This window comes from Pelodiscus sinensis, chromosome 7 (genome assembly GCF_052426305.1).
Source record: "Pelodiscus sinensis isolate ZL-2025 chromosome 7, ASM5242630v1, whole genome shotgun sequence".
Lineage (NCBI taxonomy): Eukaryota > Metazoa > Chordata > Testudines > Trionychidae > Pelodiscus > Pelodiscus sinensis.
This window is the reverse complement of record NC_143058.1, coordinates 30,194,158-30,211,978: the sequence shown is the minus strand read 5'-3', so window position 1 is coordinate 30,211,978 and position 17,821 is coordinate 30,194,158. Positions and strand designations below refer to the sequence as shown.

Below are 17,821 nucleotides of genomic sequence, written 5' to 3'. Positions count from 1 at the left end.
TGGGTGCAGCCTTGGGGCAACTCCCACTCCTGAAGATAGCAGGACATCCCGAACATGGCCTCTGTACTAGCACATCGGCTCTGATGGTGTGGAGAATTGTCGTCCTCGCCTTGCAGAGTGGGGCTGGGCTTCACCCACTGTGTTCCCAGAGATAACTGACCACTTCTCTTGTTTCTCCACAGCCACACCAGTTGCAAGTGCAATGTGCACCACACCACCTGGGACATCCTCCCACACCCGAGGGCTCAGCAGGCATGTTTGTCCTTTAGACGACTACCAGCGGCAGCACCTGGGGGACTGCGAGCCCTGCACCGCACTCTTTGACCGCTGGGTGGAGGAGGACCTGCAACTCCAGCAGGAGAGCTGGTGGGAGCAGCTTGCCCAGGGCTGTGCCATCTGTGCCCATCTGCAGACCCTGGTGCAGAGCTTGCTGCCTCCTGCCACTCCAGCCTCTGCTGCCTCCCCAGCTACCTCTCCTCCTCCCACTCCTTCTCCCCCTCCCACTTCTCCACTTCTCCCTCCACACACACACACACACACACACACACACACACACACACACACACACACACACACCACCCTCTCCAGGGACACTGAGGCCCCCACACCCACAGTGCTGGGTGATAGTGGGCCTGGCTCCACTCCAACCCTGAGCCCTGAGCATCTCCTCCCCCTTCCTCCCCTTTCCTCCCCCTTCCAGCTCCCTCCTCCCCTTTCCTCCCCCTCCTCTCTCCCATCCTCCCTCCTCCCCTCTCCTGCCTTCTTTCTCCAGTCTCACCTGAGTTTCATTGCCTCCCCCCCCCCCAGTTTTGTTGAATAAATAGAGTTTGGTTTCATCAAAACATATGTCTTTTATTTTCCATCAGGAAGGGGGATTAGGGAGGAGTAAGTGGAGGGATGTGAGGGATGAATGAGGCACAAGCCCCCAGTGGGGCAGACCAGGGAGTACTGTTACTGCTCCTCTGGGTAGAAGCTCACCCTGAGGGCCCCCTGGATGTGGACAGCCCCCCAATGGGCCTCTCAGATGGCAGTCATGTGGGGCTGTGCATACAGGCTGGCCAAGTGCTCTGCCTCCGCCATCCAGCCTAGCAGGAAGGCCTCCCCTTTCTGTTCACACACATTGTGCAGCACACAGCATGCTGCCACCACGTGCAGAATATTCCTCTGCAAGAGGTCCAGGCAGGTGAGGAGGCACCTAAACCATTCCTTCAGCCACCCGAAGGCACCCCTCAACCACCATGCGGGCCCTGCTGAGCCTGGCATTGAAAGCCTGTTGGGAAAGATTGAAGTGTCCCGTGTAGGGCTTCATGAGCCAAGGCTGTAGGGGATAGGCTGCATCCCCCAACAGGCAGACTGGCATGTCCACATCCCCAACCCTGAAGTGCCGGTCGGGAAAGAAGGTCCCGGTGTGCAGCCTCTGGCACATACAAGAGTTTCGGTACACGCATGCGTCTTATGCTTTGCCTGACAAGCCAACATTAATGTCCAGAAAGTGGCCCCGGTGGTCAGTCATGGCCTGCAGGATGATGGAGAAGTATCTCTTCCAGTTTATAAACATGGAGGCATGGTGATCTGAGGCATGGATTGGGATGTGCGTCCTGTCGATGGCCCCCCCACAGTTGGGGAAGCCTAGGGCACCAAACCCCTCGATGACCGCATCGACATCGGCGAGGCAGACGACTCTGTGGCGCAGGACTCTGTTGATGGCCCTGACCACCTGCACAGGGACACACAAAACCGAGAGTCACTGGGGTACCAGGGCGCCTGAGAGTGCCATTGCCCCGCTTCCCCACTCCCCAGGAGCAACCCCCCCTGCACTCCTGGCCACCACGGGCAGTCCTTAGTGTGACTGGGACAAAACAAACTCTTCCGGGGAGGGGACTTGCACCAACCTCCCCACCTTTTTCCCTAGGGCAGCCCATTCCCTCCTTCCACCCTGCCTCCTGGCACAGCTGCTGGAGATTGCCAAACCTGCATGAGCATGGCAAAGATGGTGGATCTCCCCACACCGCACTGATTCCCCACAAATCGGTAAATATCCAGCGTGGAGAGCTTCCAGAGGGCGATGGCAACACAGTTGTGGAGGGGAATGGCGGGCCTCATGGGCATGTCCCATCGCCTCAGAGCAGGGGCGAGCTACTTGCAGAGCTCCAGGAAGGTGTCCTTCTTCATCCTGAAGTTCTGGATCCATTGTTGGTCTCCCCAGCGCTCCAGGTCTATGTGGTCCCACCAGTCGGTGCTGGTGTGCAGACACCAGATGCAGCAGGGCACGCCAGTGTCCAGGTGCTGCAGCTGCATCTCCACATACCCCAGGAAGGTCTGGAAGAGGGCCTGGGGGCTGGGTTGCTGCAGCTCCTATGAGGCAACCTGAAGAAAGTGCTGCCAGTCTTGCAGCAACATGTCCAAGAGCAGCAGAGCGCCCAGGGGCAGCTCTGGCTCCATGCTGGAGAATGCTGTGGTGTCCTGAGTGAGGGCAACCAGAGCATGCAGAGAACAAACGCTTTGCTGTCCCTCAGCGAGGTAGGCAAGCAAGCAGGGAAACCTGAGAACCAGCTGTCCAGGGGGGGTCCCTTTAACCATGAGCCTCAGATAGCCTCAGGCAGCAGCCACACAAGGTAACTCCTGACCTGATGCCCTGCCAGAACCAGTTCCGGCCGGCCTTAAATGCGATTCAGCATTTAAGCGATTCAGCATTTAAGCAATCAGTGTGGATGTGCTATTTCAAAATAGCAAAACGCTATTTCGAAATGCATTTTGTGTGTAGATGTGTTATTTCTAAATAAGATATTTCAAAATAAGATATTTTGAAATAATGCTGTAGTGTAGACATACCCCTAATGTGGTGCACCCTGTTTGAAGCAAATATGCTAATTTGCTGATGCAGTCTGGTAGTTAGACTTCTAAAGAGATACCATCCTGAGTACAAATACTTTTCCCCTAAATTTAATTGCAGCAGAAAAACTCCACCTACTATGTTAGTCCATTTTTGGTCATTAATAATCTGATTCTTAGTTGTGCAGTTGTGGTGTAATTTCCTTTATTAGACGCACTCTTTGTCTGATGAGACACAGAAAGGAGTTCACACTGGTATCTTTAACTAGATAGAGGCATAAGAAAGAGAACACAGCTTTATTAGCTGTTTGTAAACTGATTAAAGCCCATTTCCTAGATATTAGCATAGGACTATACATTTCATAGTCTTTTTCTTTGCCTCCTGCACAGCTGAATTAAACTCAGATGTGCTCTTATATATATGGGTGGGGGGGGCGGGTGAGAGAGAAGTACATTACAACAATCATCTTGTTAATGCTTCAAGGGATATGACGCTGTTGTTGAAAAAAACATTTACAGATAGCTCTTGCTATGTCCTTTTGGCAGGTTTCTGAACAATAGCATTGCAAATTATATCATTCATCCACAAAACAGGGCCATGCCAACAATTATTTCTTGTGACAAGAAATGGGAATTGAGTGTGACCAGTGGCCATGCAAAGCACTAAGATGTGCGTGCAAGAAAACTGCTTGTTCAGAAAGATTTTAAATAATGTCCTGAAACGGACTGTAGTGATGTTATCTAAGAGCCATTTAATAGAGCATTTTTCCATACGTGATTGCTATCCAATTCCTGCCAATTCAGCTTCTCTTTGTTTTGCTTCTCCTTGGTAGCTAGAACAGAGATGCTGTAGTGTATGACTGAGTGGGTGACCTTGGTCTCAATGCCAAATGGATGACTAAAATTAATACAGAAAATTCAGTGCATTGTCTTGTGGCTGAAATGCCAGCTTTGTTCACCATGCAACTGCTAGCTTATCTCTGTAACCCCTTCAATACTGCACCTAGATTTAATCCCTACAGTCTTTATTAATAATAATTATTCCAGCAGTTTAAAAAAATGACATCTCTTGTATTAGCCAGAGGGTCATATAAATGCATTCTTTGCAGTCTTGAAAGCTATAGATCGATGTGCTGCTAGGCATGTGCGATCAGGTCAAGAGAACCTGATATAGATGTGCAAAATATCGACAATGCCATGAAAACGTACTCAGAATTCAAGTGGTTTTGTATTTGGTAGTGAAGTCAAACACTGGCTTTTTCTGAGGAAAATTGTGTAAAGTTTGTGGGAAATGGAGCATGAATCCCAATCAAAGCTGGACAATTACTTGAGCAAAGGTGGGGTTTTTTCACATCTAACTGTGCCCACTTGCATTTCTGCACTATTGGCTGCAAAAATTAAGAACAAAACAAAACTGGGAGCAAAATCATGAACAATTTCCCCTGAAACTCCAGGAAACTGAAATTATTGACTTTTGCACCATCTTGAGACCCACACAGGTTTTGGAAGAGGGGGGATAAAACTTCTAGACAGCTGCCCTTTGTTCTCTGGTATCAAGAACATTTAGATTTGCGGGTATTTCCTGTTGAAATCCTGGAGAGGCAATTTTACCAGGGGCAAAAATGTAGGAGGTATTGGATGAATCCTAGGGGAAAAACTAAGCCAATTTAGAGTGTTCTGGCTGTCTTGTTGAAGAAATTCCTTTTTCCTGTTCTTTGTAGTGAAGCACCACTTTGTAATGTGCCCATTATTCAGGTATCTGAGGATACTGTCACAGGCAGATAATCCAAGAGGGATTTCTTATACTAAAAATGCTGGATGGACAGTGTTAGGATGTGTTTGAAACCTGGATCTGAATTTTGAGGGTTGCACCTTTCTCTAGTATTGAGGTTGATTACAATGTCATAACGAACTCAACATGCCCTGGTGGCAGAGTGACTATGCTGGCATGAAGCGGTTTTGTACTTCATACTATATATTTCTGTCTTTCAGACAAGTCAGTTTCCTCACTGATGTTTTTACTCTAGGAAGTCATTTTTATCAGATGCTCTTAATTTAGTTAAATAGAAATGGAGCTGTTGGACCAGTCAGTTGTTGTTGACAGAAATTAAACAATTTCTTTCCTTCTCTAATAACAAATTGACATGAGGAAAGATGTCTCCAAATGACCCTACTGATTTTTTGAAGCAACCTTTCCTTTCAGATATGATCCTTTCATAGTGAATATTAACTTTCAAAACCACCATTTGCCAACCTGACAGAGACACTGTCAAAATGAGTGCACATCAAGCAGTGTTGAGCCAAACACACTGTATTCTCATGAATTTCAGACAAGGCACCTTTAGATGCCTGCTTAGGGGTGCTGGGAAATGGGAGAACTTGACTTTGACTAAGAGCTTAATCCTCAAAAGTGGAAAATGTTATACATGCTGTGAAATTCATACCGTGTTCAGATTTGTCATTTAACTCACTGCTTTTCTTCTTTCCCTTTTGTAGAAACAAGGGAAAAGTCTCAAAACATGGTTTTCTGAGTTATCAGTAAACATGTTCCAAGTTATTGATAAATGTATAGAGAGCTGGCTGAAACTGAAACTTTTGAAAAAAAGAAAGTATTCCCCGCTCTCTCAGAACTGGTAAAATGTCTCAAATATTTTTGAAGAGGGAGAAAAATTACACTCTACCCCCAAATCTTTATGGCTGTACATGATTCTTTACAGGCAATTCATAAATAACAGGGCTGAATTCCTGGCCCCATAGTACCCAGTAGAAATTCTGCTACTGACTTCAGTGGGGTCAGGTTTCCATCCCATGCCCCCAACGAGCTTAAATACTGAATTACTTTATAAAGTTGTATACTATATACCACACTAGCTATAGCTTCAATGTGTAATTTATAGTATTGGTTTCCTCATAATAGAACCTAATGCCTTTTTATCAAATTCTGTGGCTGTGTCTACATTGGCCCCTATTCCGTAATAGAGATGCAAATGTAGCACTTTGGAATAGGCAAATCCACAGGGGATTTAAATATCCCCCGCGGCATTTGCATTAACATGGCTGCCGCTTTTTTCTGGCTTGTAGATAAGCCGGAGAAAAGCGCCAGTCTGGACGCGATCCTCTGGAAAATAAGCTCCAAGTAGGAATAAGAGATCCTCCGGAAAAGAGCTTATTTTCCGGAGGATCGCGTCCAGACTGGCGCTTTTCTCCGGCTTATCTACAAGCCAGAAAAAAGCGGCAGCCATGTTAATGCAAATGCCGCGGGGGATATTTAAATCCCCCGCGGATTTGCCTATTCCAAAGTGCTACATTTGCATCCCTATTATGGAATAGGGGCCAATGTAGACACAGCCTGTAGGTTGAAGACTTTTTATGTCCTTCTAACATTTGTTTGGTTGTCAGTCTAGAAAATGTCTTTCTATATGTAGTTGTTAAAGCTCTGGTTTCACTCTCAATGTAACAGGACAGATGTATATAATACCTGAAGTCCTATGATTTCATTGCTTGTTGAAAGCATTCTCAATTCTCTCATTTTGACAAGCAAGGACTATTTACTGCAATCAGATGCAGTGTATAAAAGTGGAAATAGGCTTATCACTTAATGGTATAGACAAACCTTTCCTTATTCACACATTGTCTTTGGAATATTAATGTCAATTTATCAAATGTTTCCAAATGCTCTGACATGCATGTAGTGGGATTGCCAAAGGGTCCCATAATACATATTCTTCTAACAGCCCTTTGAAACTAGTAAAATCCTATCAACTATATGAGAGTCCCATCAACATACCAACAACATAATGGAAGAACCTTTTCTTTAGCTAAGATTCACATAGTACATATTTAAAAATTCCCTGATTTAAAATTTCTTAATTTGAATTTAATTTAATGTAGTGACAACTATTGGATTTACAACTATGGAAATATAAATCTTCTAATCAATCACACAACAGGAACACCATGAGTGTGAGCTTTTTACAACCTTCCTGTATGATGTTCCTTTCCCTTATTTAGGAGTGCACAATTCTGAGAGAGAAACAGAGCTATCATTTTATGCATTCTTAGTCTTGCCTTCTGTGGAGGTTGCCAAAAGAAGAGCTAATTGTAGCTATAGTTTTTGTGATACAAGCCCCTGACTACTCAGACCTGGATTGAGAATAATATTAATTTCATATAGACTCCTGAACAGATGAACAATTCTGTCATTAGTTAATTACCAACCTGGTCCTGATTAAACATGAGGTACATAAAGGTGAAAGGGTCCCTATGCCATTATCAAGCTGCTAAACCATTCAGATCCTGATATGGAAAAGAAAATACACCCTGTTACTCTCTTGCCATGTAGTTCCCTTCTGTAAGTCATGAAAAATGTGTTCAGAAAGGTAATGCCTTGTTTTTACATTATGTGAGTAAGTATGAACTTAACCACAGGATGCTTTGATCAATGCCTTTGTTTTTAAAAGATGGTTTAAAAAACAGAAGATATTACCTGTGATGGGGAAGACAATGCCCATATACCTCTGCTAGATGCCTTCTGGCTCAAACACACCCCACCCCAGAAAAGGGCACAGAGAAATACTTCAAGCTGCCTAGACTGGCTGTGTGGGACACAACCAATCAGGGCCCAGCAGTTTTCTCTCCCCAGGAAACCCTTCCTGGTCACCAGGGGTGTTTTCTCTTTTCCTGCAACCCTCCCTTGGATGCCTGGGCATTTTCTCTTTCCACAATCTCCCCTCCGGCCACCTATTTGCCTGAAGGACATTTGTGTGTCAGAGCCTGCTCACAGAAGTGTCATAGTCTATGTCAAATGCCAGTCTTGCAATTGAGGTATAATTACATATTACATTGATCTGACTTTGGCACAAGACACAAAGTCCAAATTATGTCTTTGGATGAAGCTGACTGAAGTTCAATGTGTGTCTTTAAAGACAAAATTTGTATTGTACTTTTTATACAGAACTAGGCAGGCAAAGCTAGTTCAAATATAAATTTAGGGGTGTGGCCTGGAGGTGGGATGGCCCAGTGGTTAGTTCCCAGAATCAGAAAAGGGGTGCAGAACCCTGCCGCTGGTGCCCACTATATGGCTGTGTCTAGACTGGCAAGTTTTTCCGCAAAAGCAGGTGCTTTTGCGGAAAAACTTGCCAGCTGTCTACACTGGCCACTTGAATTTCCGCAAGAACACGGACTTCCTACTGTCTGAAATCAGTGCTTCTTGCGGAAATACTATGCTGCTCCCGTTCGGGCAAAAGTCCCTTTTGCGCAAAGCTTTTGAGCAAAAGGGCCAGTGTAGACAGCTCAGATTTGTTTTACGCAAAAAAGCCCTGATCGCAAAAATGGCGATCGGGGCTTTTTTGCGCAAAAGAGCATCTAGATTGGCACGGACGCTTTTCTGCAAAAAGTGCTTCTGTTAAAAGCATTTGCAGAAAATCTTGCCAGTCTAGACGTAGCCCATGAGTATAGTCCTTGAGTTTGGGATGTGTCCCAAAGAGTCCAAATTTTCCCCTTAGCTAGGGTTCTAGCAGGTTTCCCCCTTTGTCCCAGAGGTTGGGGTTGGAGGCTTACTTGCTCCTGTGGCTGGCCAAGTAGGCAGTCTTTGGTGCCTGTCCTGTAGACAGGAGAACCACACTCCCATCTCCTTGCAGATCAGCAGCTAACTGAGCCAAGTTCCTTCCTTTTATCCTCCTTCCAGGCCTGGCATTGGCTACAGGTAAAGTGGGGAGGGGCTAGCTAGGCCAAAAGGCTTTGTTTATCCCCTATAATGCCAGGTCCTTCTCTCTTCACTCCCTCAAACCCCCGCATGATCCCTATTGGGGTTGCCCCCCCTCCAACTGCGCTCTACCCTCCCTAGAGGAAAAAATCTGCACTTACATAGGCTCTCCCAGCCCAGTATTGGATCCAGGAGGAGGGAGAGGTACCACCACATGATTCTGGGGTTTGTATCTTTCATTGCATGTAGCCAGTGGAGAAGGACATGGTGTATGAAGAGGGTGAAGTGCCTGCCCAGTAGGGAATAGTGGAGTGAGTCTACCACCCATTTCACTCCTAGCACCTCCATTTTGATTATAGAGTAGGCCTTCTCCCTTGGAAACAAATTCCTACTAATGTAGACGATCGGATGCTCATCACCTCCCTCTTCCTGGGAGAGAACAGCCCTCAGGCCCACATCGGAGACATCCGTTTGTAGCAAGAACTCCTTTGAGAAGTTGGGACTGTATAAGACGGATTCTCGACAGAGCTGGGCCTTTAGGGCTTAGAAAGCTTCTTACAGGCTTTGGTCCACTGGATCCGGTTTGGACTCTCATACTTGAGGAGATCAGTGATGGAGGAGAAGCCCACAATGAAGCAGTGATAGTAACCAGCTAACCCTAAAAACTGTCAGAGTTGCTTTTTTGATGATGGAGAGGCACATCGCTGGAGGGCGTGGACCTTCCCAACTAGGGGGCGGACAGGGACTTTTCCCAAAGAGTAGCCCAGGTAGGTGGTCTCATCCCTCCCAAGGCAGCATTTTGCAGGGTTCACTGTCAGGCCGGCTTCTTTGAAGGACTGTAACTCAGTCACCACATGTTGTAAGTGGGTCTGCCAGTTGTGGCTTTAGATCACCATGTTATCCAAATAAGCAGCTGTGTACTGGCTATATTTCATCAGCCACTGTAATTTGGCAGGGGTGCTGTGCAACCCGAAGGGCATGGTTCGGAACTGGAAGAGTCCAAAGGGGGTGGAGAACGTCATCTTCTCCTTGGGCTCAGGTATGAGGGGGATTCACCAGTATCTGTTTGTTAAGTCCAGAGTGGTAATATATATACCGCCTCTCCAAGCCTATCAAACAGTTCATCCCCCTGGGATATGGGGTATGAATCAAATTTGGACAAAGTATTCACCTTCCGGAAATTGATGCAAAATTGGGTGCTCACATTGGGTTTAGGGACTAGGATTATTAGACTCTCCCAGTCACTGAAGGACTCCTTGATTACTCCCAATGCCAGCATTAACTGGAGTTCTTGCTTCACCACTTCTGTCAGTTTTTGGGGAAAGGGCCGGGGGTTCTCCCAGACCTTAACGCCTGGTTCCATCTGGATTTGATGGACAGCCAGGTGAGTTTGGGCTGGTTTCATCGAGAAGATGGACAAGAATGTGGCAACCACTTGATGTACCTGACACTTCTGTTTGGGGGTGAGATTGGATCCAGTCTGGACGTCTCCTGGTTTTGATGCATCATCTGCCAGGGGGACCAGTTCCGGGTCCAGTGGGTAGGATGGTATTAGTAACCCTTCTTGGGCTGTCCAGGGTTTTAAGAGATTTACACGATAAATGTGTTGAATTTTACGTTTGTCAGGCTGGTGTACCTCATAGTTTACCGGGCTCACTCGCTGAACCACCTCATGAGGCCCCAGCCAGCAGGTGAGGAGTTTTGAGTCTGAACTGGACCCTACCCTCAGGCTGGAACTCTTGCTCATTTATTATAAGTTGCCTCCTGGGCCTTTTGGACATGTAAGAGGTTCTCTTGAGCAAATGTGTCTAATGCTTTGAGTCTCTCTCAGAGGTTTTGTACGTACTGCACTACGTTATTGGCTCAGGAGGGCTGTTCCTTCCACATCTCCCAAACTAGGTCCAAACCCCCACAAGATTGCCTCCCATACAGAAGTTCAAAAGGTAAAAACCTTGTAGAGGCCTGGGGGACCTCCCAGACTGTGAACATGAGGGATGGGAGGAGCTGATCCCAGTGACGCAGATCAGTCGGGACAAACTTATGGAGCATAGACTTCACGGTCCTGTTGAAACACTCTATTAGACCATCCATTTGGGGTGGTAGACGGATGTTTGGACTGTTTTGATTTTTTATAATCGGCAGAGTTGCTGCACTGTCTGGGACATAAAGTTTGTCCCCTGATCTGTTAGGATTTCCCAAGGGTCTCAACACAGGCAAAGATGTTCATAAGCACAATCACTACTTTCTTGGCACTCATGGAGTTGCTACTCTCTTGGCACTCATGGAGTGCTGGGAATCTTAATGTATTTAAAATTATATAAAACCACTCCAGCCCACTAATATCAGCATTCATTGTACTATTCAAAAACTCATTTAATCACGGAGTCCTCTCCCCAACTCTCTGAGCTGCACTAATATCACTAATTTAAATTAAAAACCCCCAAATTAAAATTATAACCCCACTGTTCACATTAGACTTCATTTTATTTAGAAAAGGTAGATTGTAAAATAGCACAAGGATTAGCAAACTAAGAAAGATGGTGCCTACATTTATCAAACTGCATAACTAAGGAGGTTTTTTAACGGATTGAGCACTAATAATGTAAGTCCGTTATAGATTATGTTACTGTTTTTCAACATGCAGTTGAACGCGTTAAAGGAATTTCTTTAGATGTCAAGAAAACATTTGACAGCTGCAATTATCTGTGCATAATACATTATATTTAGCCCTCAATTTTGAAAACATATGTAAAAATTTGTTATGGGGCTTTGAATCAGGCACTGTGTGTTGGACGAGGCTCTTAATGTCCAAATTTTCTCTATCAGTTAAGAGCCTGAAGAGTGAATACTGTTATCTCTCTCCTATCCTGAAAATAAGCAGCAGAACAGCTCTTGTGCAAGAGGGGTTTTTTGCGCAAGAAGGAGCAGTGTAGAATGCTCCTTCTGGGCAAAAGCCCCTTGCGCAAAAATGGCAGCTCATTCAGTATGCAAATGAGGCATGGCAATATTCATCACCACACCTTATTTGCATTTGTTCTTGCACAAGACTGGGCAGTGTAGACATAGCTGAGCGGTAAGGGTATGTCTACACTACCACCCTAGTTTGAACTAGGATGGTTAATGTAGGCAACCGGAGTTGCAAATGAAGTCCGGGATTTAAATATCCTGGGCTTCATTTGCATGTTGCTGGGCGCCGCCATTTTTAAATGCCGGCTAGTTCGGGCTCCGTGCCCGCGGCTACACGCGGCACGGACTAGGTAGTTCGGATTAGGCTTCCTATTCTGATCTACAGGTACACATCATTCCACGAGGAGTACAGGTAGTTCAGAATAGGAAACCTAATCCAAATACCTAGTCCGTGCTGCGTGTAGCCGCGGGCATGGAGTCCGAACTAACCGGCATTTAAAAATGGCAGTGCCCGGCAACATGCAAATGAAGCCTGGGAAATTCAAATCCCGGGCTTCATTTGCAACTCCGGTTGCCTACATTAACCACCCTAGTTCGAACTAGGGTGGTAGTGTAGACATACCCTAAGGGACGTTTTGGAATAGCAATTTATTTAGAAATAAGTGCGATGTAGACAGAACCACATTTCAAAATAAACTATTTCGAAATTAACTCAAAATAAGCTACGCAATTGGTGTAACTCAAATTGTGTAGCTTATTTCAAGCTCCGAGTGCAGTGTAGATGCACCCTTACTGGCCGAGCCCATCTCGCATGCACAGGGGGATTATGATAAGTTCTTTTGACTCAGAGGGCTGGGAGGGTTGCGACTGCTCTGGAGGATAGGGTCATAATTCAAAATGATCTGGACAAATTGGAGAAATGGTCTGAGGTAAACAGGATGAAGTTTAATAAAGACAAATGCAAAGTGCTCCACTTAGGAAGGAACAATCAGTTTCAAACATACAGAATGGGAAGCGAGTGTCTAGGAAGGAGTATGGCAGAAAGGGATCTAGGGGTTATAGTGGACCACAAGTTGAATATGAGTCAGCAGTGTGATGCTGTTGCAGAAAAAGCAAACATGATTCTGGGATGCATTAACAGGTGTGTTGTGAGCAAGACACGAGAAGTCATTCTTCCGCTCTACTCTGCGCTGGTTAGGCCTCAGTTGGAATATTGTGTCCAGTTCTGGGCACCGCATTTCAAGAAAGATATGGAGAAATTGGAGAGGGTCCAGAGAAGAGCAACAAGAATGGTTAAAGGTCTAGAGAACATGACCTATAAAGGAAGGCTGAAAGAATCGGGTTTGTTTAGTTCAGAAAAGAGAAGACAGAGGGGACATGATAGCCATTTTCAGGTATCTAAAAGGGTGTCAAAAGGAGGAGGGAGAAAACTTGTTCATCTTGGCCTCTGAGGATAGAACAAGAAGCAATGGGCTTGAACTGCAGCAAGGGAGGTTTAGGTTGGACATTAGGAAAAAGTTCCTAACTGTCAGGGTAGTTAAACACTGGAATAAATTGCCCAGGGAGGTTGTGGATTCACCATCTGTGGAGATATTTAAGAGTAGGTTAGATAAATGTCTATCAGGGATGGTCTAGACAATATTTGGTCCTGCCATGAGGGCAGGGGACTGTACTTGATGACCTCTCAAGGTCCCTTCCAGTCTTAGTATTCTATGATTCTATGAGAGGCAGTGCTTACAATTTGTGTGGGCTCTCTGAGACATCAGAAAAAATGGTAGCAAGAACAGCAGAAATTGACAGCTTTGTGCTGTTCTCCATTTTAATATTGATGCGAAACATCTACCTGTTACTCTTCATCCCTGAAACCCACCCAAGATTTGGATTTAATCCGGCAAAGCAATCAAGCTGGTGCCTAACTTTGCCCATAAGTAGTACCATCGGAGTCAATGGAGTTACTCACATATTTAAGGTCAGGCACCTGATTAAGTGCTTTATTTGACTGAGTATGGAATGCTCAAGGCTCTAGTGTCCCGCTTCAAGTCCCTAGTTTCCTAGATTTCTTTACACATAAGAACAATCCTGCTGCTCTCCTGCTGGACAATCCACACGTCTGGATCCTTATCTAAACTTTTTAAAGTCCTGAATTAAGATACTTATTTAAAATTCATGTCAGCAGGTCTTTTGGTGGACATAGCCTACCTACCTTCAAATTCTTGCCTTATTTCCAGAATTGTCCCTGGAAATCTTTGTAAAATATTATCAACTATGGGTATGTCTATACTGCAGCGTTATTTCAAAATATCTAATTTTGAAATAGTTAATTCAAAATAAAATATTTCAAAATAACGCGTCTACACACAAAATGCATTTTGAAATAAAATTTTGCTATTTCAAAATAGCGCGCGTCCACACTGAGTGGACTCTGAATCACATTTAAGACTGGACGAAACCAGTTCTGGCAGGGCACCAGGTCAGGACGTACTGTGTGGGGCTGCTGGCTGAGGCTAACTGAGGTCAGCACTCCCCCCGACCCCTCCCCTCGGACAGCCAGTTCTCAGGTTTCCCTGCTTGCTTGTCTACCTCAATGAGGGACAGCAAAGCATTTTTGTCTTGGCGTGCTCTGATTGCCCTCACTCGGGACATCACAGCACTCTGCAACATGGAGCTAGAGCTGCTCCTGGGCACTCTGGTGCTTCTCTTGGATGCGTTGCTGCGAGTCTGGCTGCACTTACTGCAGGCTGCCATTCGGGAGGTCCATCAGGGGCCTGTCAGTATCCAGGAGGCCCTGAGGGAGATCTTCCACCCTGAGGATCACTAACAACCTCCCTGGTCTGCCCCACTGGGGGCTTGTGCCTCATTCCTCCCTCACGTCCTTCCACTTACCTCTCTCTAATCCCCTTCCTGGTGTAAAATAAAATACACATATTTTAATAAATACAAACTCTCTTTATTTACAAAACGGGTTTGGGGAAGGAATGAAACTCTGGTGAGACTGGGGAAAGGAGGCAGGAGAAGGGAGAGAGAGGGTGGGAGGGGGAAACCTGGGAGGAGAGAGCTGGAAGGAGGAAGCAAGGGGAAGAAGGGAGAGGGGAAGCTCAGGGTTGGGGGTCTCGCTGGGCCAACTGTCTCCCAGCACCGTGGATACAGGGGCCTCGGCCTCCCTGGGGGAATGGAAGGTGTGGAGGAGGTAGAGGGAGAAGCGTGAGGGGGAGAAGGCGTGGGAGGAGGAGCAGTAGCTGGGGAGGCAGCAGGCGCAGGAGCGGCAGGAGGCAGCATGCTCTGCAGCAGGGTTAGCGGGTGCTGGCAAATGGCACAGCCCTGGGCAAGCTGCTCTCACCAGAGCTTCAGGTCTTCTTGCACCCAGGTCTGGAGAGTGCAGTGCAGGGCTCGCAGTGCCCCCAGGTGCTGCTGTTGGTACCCCTCCACTGCACGGGTGGTCCTGCGGAGCCCTCAGGTACGGGAGCATGTCCCGGGCAGGGTGGTGCTCCCTGCACGCACAGCTGGTGCGGCTATGGAGAGAAAAGAGAAGTGGTCAGTTATCCCTGGGGACACAGTGGGTGAAGCCCAGCCCCACTCTGCAAGGTGAGGATGACCATTCCCTGCACCATCAGAGCCCATGTGCTTGCATAGAGGCCATGTTCGGAATGTCCTGCTATCCCCGGGAATGAAAGCTGCCTCGAGACCACACCATGCCCCTGTGGTGTATGTAGTGTGGGGGGATGCGGTCCAGGGCATCAGAATAGGGGCAGGTGTGTGGGTTTGCCTCTGGTTGGGAGCTGCCCCCTGTGGCTCTGGCACATGCCTGCCGAAGCTCCTTTATTTTCATCCACACCTGCTCCTGGGTGCGGATGTGGCCTTTGCTGGCCAGGCTGGCAGCTATCCTGCCATAGACAGCCGCATTCCTCCATTTAATGCAGAGATGATGGACATTGGAGGATTCCCCCCAAACCTGAATAAGGTCCATGATCTCTGCCCTGGACCAGGAAGGCACCCACTTTTTCCGGCCCCTGCAGGCTCCTGAGAGCTGGGGGACTGCTCCTGGGGAGCGGTGGAGGGCTGGCTGCCGGTGGCTTGCTGGCTCATGTTTTGGGGCCACTGGGTCAGGGGCAGTGACTGCTGGCTCTGGGCTGGCAGGCCTGGAGCTAGCACAGGCACTGTGGCCAGACTCTACCCCTTTAAGGGCTCTGGGGAGGGAGAGGAGTTTTCCTGGTTGTGCCCAGAGTGGCCACCAGGGCACCCTGGGAAGGGCTGGAGGCCCCCTATTTTGAAATAAGCATCTACACAGCACTTATTTCGAAATAGCAATTTTGAAATTGGTGCTATTCCTTGGGGAATAAGGTTTACCAATTTCGAAATAAGCGCTCTGATATTTCAATTTAATTTCTGTGTAGATTTAATTGGCTGTGTAGATGCTAGGAAAGTTTTTCGAAATAACCGCTGTTATTTTGAAATAACTTTGCTGTGTAGACATACCCTAAGATACTGAAAATGAGTGTATACAACTCTGTTACAAAGATCCTATTTGTAAAGTATATTTAATTGCTCTGGTTCCAGAGGAAACTGTATAACTGCAGCCAATTTAATTGTATACATCATTTTCAAATACATCAGTACAGCTGGAGTGCTTTGGGCAATCCATTATTCTCAGTAAACAAGCACAAATTCTGCTGTGAGTGTAAATCTGCTGTCACTCCACTGAACCCCATGACTCTGGATTGACACAGGTATGAATCAGAGTAGAATATGTGTCAAATATTTCATTGTCATACAGTCGATAAATTGTGAAATTATTTTACACATTAACTCTTGGAGACTACATATATATCATTTGAACACACACAAAATTACATTGTAGATTTATTACAACCCAATATTTACCATATGTCTACTCTTATCTCCAGTTAAACTGTGGCTATATCTCAGATAAAATTAGGAACAAAGATCTTGCACATCTATTTATGGAGCAACTATGAAATCTATTTAAACAAAAATAGTTGTGCTTGATTTAATATTTCAGCAGACTGTACTAATTTTCCATAGACGTTGGATACTCTCATGAATGAAAGCTTAAGTAGAAAGTGGAGATGAGAAACTAAAACACTATTGCATTTGCTGTGGACATGCATAAAAAAAATGGTCAGAAAGAAAGCAGTGAGCTGAACACTAGTGTATATAGTACATGTATTCACACCTCCACATGATGCTTTTATGTAATTATAGTGTTAGGATTTTTTGTCTGATTTGACTGTAATATAGGAGATTTTACTCACACTGTAATACAATTTAATTTGTTTTGCTTTTATGTAAGTCATGGTCTTCATGAAATTTTCTCTGCCATCCATTGATGAACTGAAGGTCTCAGGAGCATATTTTCATAGATAAACATACTTTGCCTAGGTGATCAGCAGATGGATTTGCTTTGCTTTGATTTGCCAAAGTGGTCAGTTTTAGCCACTTTGGGTTAAAATTCACTTGGACTTGAATGCAAGGGGCAATTAAATGTTAACTTGCATGACTAAAGGGCAGCAGCACTGTATTTAACAAGCCCTACTTAAGGGCTTATTTTAACTGCACTCACTAAACAGAGGGTAGTGATGCCAAATCCAAGCAAAAGCTAAAGGGGGTAGGAATAAGACAATGGAGATATGTCTACACTCGCGGCTTCTTGCACAAGAACATCTTGCACAAGAAGTCTTGCACGAGAAAACATCCACACTGCCATGTGCATGCTGTGCTTTTACGCAAGAGCTCCCATGGCAGTGTGAACGCTCTCTTGCATAAGAAAGCTCTGACGGCCATTTTAGCCATAGGGCTTTCTTGCGCAAGAAATCCCTGCCAAGCGTCCACACTGCCCTCTTGCGCAAGAGCTCCTGCGCAAGAGGGCTTACATCTGTTAAAAAAGAGAGTAGCATTTGCACAAGAAGCCCTCTCTTACCACGCCATACTGTAAATTTCCTTGCGCAAGAGCGGGTGGGCAGTGTAGACACTCTGCGGTTTCTTGCGCAAGAACGGCCATATTTGCGCAAGAAGCCGCGAGTGTAGACATAGCCTACGTGTTCCTAATGAAGGTCTGTCCTAAATTGAAAAAAGCCCTAGATATTACTCCTATGTTTTTAAAAACTGAGCTGAACAGTCTCATTTTAGGGTCCTTGTTTCTGCTTGGTGATTACTAGAATTAAAATCCAGATTGAGGGGATGTTGGAGGGGAAAAGTTCTAGTAAACATTCTGGTAATCAACAGTGGAGGAAAAGGTACCCAAAAAAGTTACTTGAGTAAAAGTACTGCTACTTTGAAAAAAATGTAACTAAGTAAAAGTCAAAGTATCCTTCTGGAAAACTACTTGAGTAAAAGTACAAAAGTATCGCATCTTAATTGTAC

At 45.8% G+C, this 17,821-nt stretch overlaps 1 long non-coding RNA gene across 1 annotated transcript in view; it reads left to right on the top strand.

Moving 5' to 3' along the window:
• The window catches only part of LOC142830171 (uncharacterized), a 34,441-nt gene extending 33,649 nt beyond the window's left edge, over positions 1–792 (top strand). The window contains exon 4 of the long non-coding RNA XR_012905165.2: positions 183–792. This is a non-coding gene — a long non-coding RNA (uncharacterized LOC142830171). The remainder of the gene's footprint in view (positions 1–182) is intronic.
• Positions 793–17,821: the final 17,029 nt, after the last annotated feature.